A 2,241-nucleotide genomic window follows, 5' to 3' on the forward strand; every position below is an offset into this window, starting at 1 on the left:
AGCTCAGGGGAGGGGGTCGAGACGGTAAGGCAGGGGAAGCTTGTGTCCCCTCCCCGGGAGGGGCTCAGGTGGACCCCTTGTCATGGGTCTCCCTCACTGTGTGCCAGTGAGGGCAGCCCTTGGCCCTTGAGTGGCACGCCCCATGCTTCTCCCTTGACCGGGAAGGCTGCATGTGGTCGTGAGAGCGACCGCGGTGGGCCGGGAGATGTGAAGGGGGGGTCCCCGTCTGGCTTTCCGGACGTGGCATCCCTCCACCCACGTGGAAAAGTCTGAAAGGCAAGCCTGGTGGCAGCACAGACTCTTGCCCTCCCGGCTCTGACCGTGGACGCTCACATGGGCTGTGTGCTTTACCCATACCGCAGACCCCCCCCCCTTCTGACTTCCCACTTTTTGGGAGTGTTCCCACTCCCGTGGGTCCCCGAAGGGGCGAGCGATGGTGTGTGGGGCACGACGCGCCCTCGGTGAGAAAGCCTTCTCTAGCGATCTGAGAGGGGGGCCTTGGGGTACCTGGACCCCCCAGCCGCCGCCCCTCCTGAAGTCTGCAGGGCAGTAGCTGCCGGCGCTACTTGCCACAGCGTGTGGGCAAGAGCCGCCCTCGCGCGAGGGGTGCGCTGGCCCCCGCGGTGGGGGCCAAGCGCTGCTCTTTTGCCTAATGCGGCCTGTGCCTCCCCCCTCCGAGTTGGGGGAGGGTCACGCCGGGCCGGGCCGGGTTTTGGCGTCCAGCGCCGGGCTGTGTGCTGCGTGGGCGCGTGGTGCCCCTCCCCTTGGAAGGGGAAGTGGAGGAGGGGGATGCGCCCCGTCCCCCGGCGGCCTCTGCCCCTGCCTCCCCCGCTGCGAGCCGCCCGTCGGTTCTTCCCGCACTCGCCTGGGGTCGCAGCTGGTGGTGTGGAGGTGGTGAGCGAGCATGGTTCGGGCCGCCTCGCTCAGGAGCGTTTCCCCCAGGCGTCAGGCCCTGGAGGGTGGACTAGGTGAAGGACGGATGAGATGAGGGTGGAAAGATGGACGGATGGGTGAGATGAGGCGGACGAACCCCCCCCACGTGGCAGGGGGGGGGAAGCCTTTGCACATGGGGCCCTGGTTGGTGGGGCCGGGTCGTGGAGTGCTCTGGGGCGACTGAGGCCGCCTGGTGTCCCAGGTGTCATGGGACTGCCCTCGTGTGTGTGGTGGTGTGACCCCGTGCTGGTTTGCCTGGCGTGCCTGGGTCCTTTCTCCTCTCCCTGGGCAGGCACCCGCGTCCCTGCCCCACAGCCCTTGCCCCGTGTGCATTGCCGCCCTTCCCCGGTGCTGCCGGCCCTCCCCCTGCCCCGAACAGGTGACCGCCCTGCCTTGCCTGTGCCATGTCTCTCTCCCTCCCGCCCCCGCGTCAACCGGGGACCTGAAATGGCCTCACCTCGTGTGGGTGTCACCCCCTGGCCGCCGTGGCCGGGCGGGTGTCCCTGGGTGATGTGCTTCTCGGGTGTCCCCCTGTGCGCGGGGGGGTGGGGGAAGAGGGTTGGGCACGGCGGGTGCGTGTGGGGTGTGGGGGGTGGTCGTCGGTAGGTGCCTTGGGAGACTTGTTTCCACGGGGCCGGCTGTGGCTCATCGGTGTCGTCGGTGGCGGTCGTGGGGCCCCCGCGAGGGGGGGCCCCCCAGGGGCTGAGGGGGAGGCCAGTCGGCGTCCTGGGTGTTGCGGCGGGACCGCCGTTGTGCTGGAGGCCTCTGGCGGTGAGACCCCGTGTGGTGCCCTGGCAGCCGACTCGCATCCGGTTTTTGGGGATGGTCCCCGTGCCCCCCCCACCTCGTTGGAGGCCTGCGGCCGCCCCCTCCGCCACCGTCCCTTTGTGGCATCTCTCTCGATGCCGGCCGCTCCCACGTTCGCCCTCCTCGCTCCCGCTCGTCTGTCTGACCTCCCGTCTGTCTGGTCCCCATCTGCCGACCCCCGGACCGGCGTCCTGGTGCGTCTCGCTTTCCTGGGCCCGCTGCGGCCCCGCTCCGTGCCCGCCGCCGCTTCCTTGCCCCCGCCTGTCCGCCGGCGTCGTTGCGTGTGGTCGAGGGGTGGCCTTCTGCCACCCCCCCACCCCCCCGCCGCGTGCCCCTCCCTCCCGGCTCTGCTGAGCTCACCTGAGCGCGAGTCGGGACCCGGCTAGCCGCTGCGGGCCGGCCGTCATAGCCGTGCCGCTCCTGGGTGGGTGGGTGGGTGGGGGGGAGGGGCCTTGGGCCTTGGGCCTTGGCCCTCGTTGCCACCCCTCTCCTGTCCGCTCG

This window comes from Sus scrofa, chromosome 8 (genome assembly GCF_054392235.1).
Source record: "Sus scrofa isolate SSC_HxYL_T2T_F1_AM1 chromosome 8, Sscrofa_HxYL_maternal_Yorkshire_Landrace_v2.0, whole genome shotgun sequence".
Lineage (NCBI taxonomy): Eukaryota > Metazoa > Chordata > Mammalia > Artiodactyla > Suidae > Sus > Sus scrofa.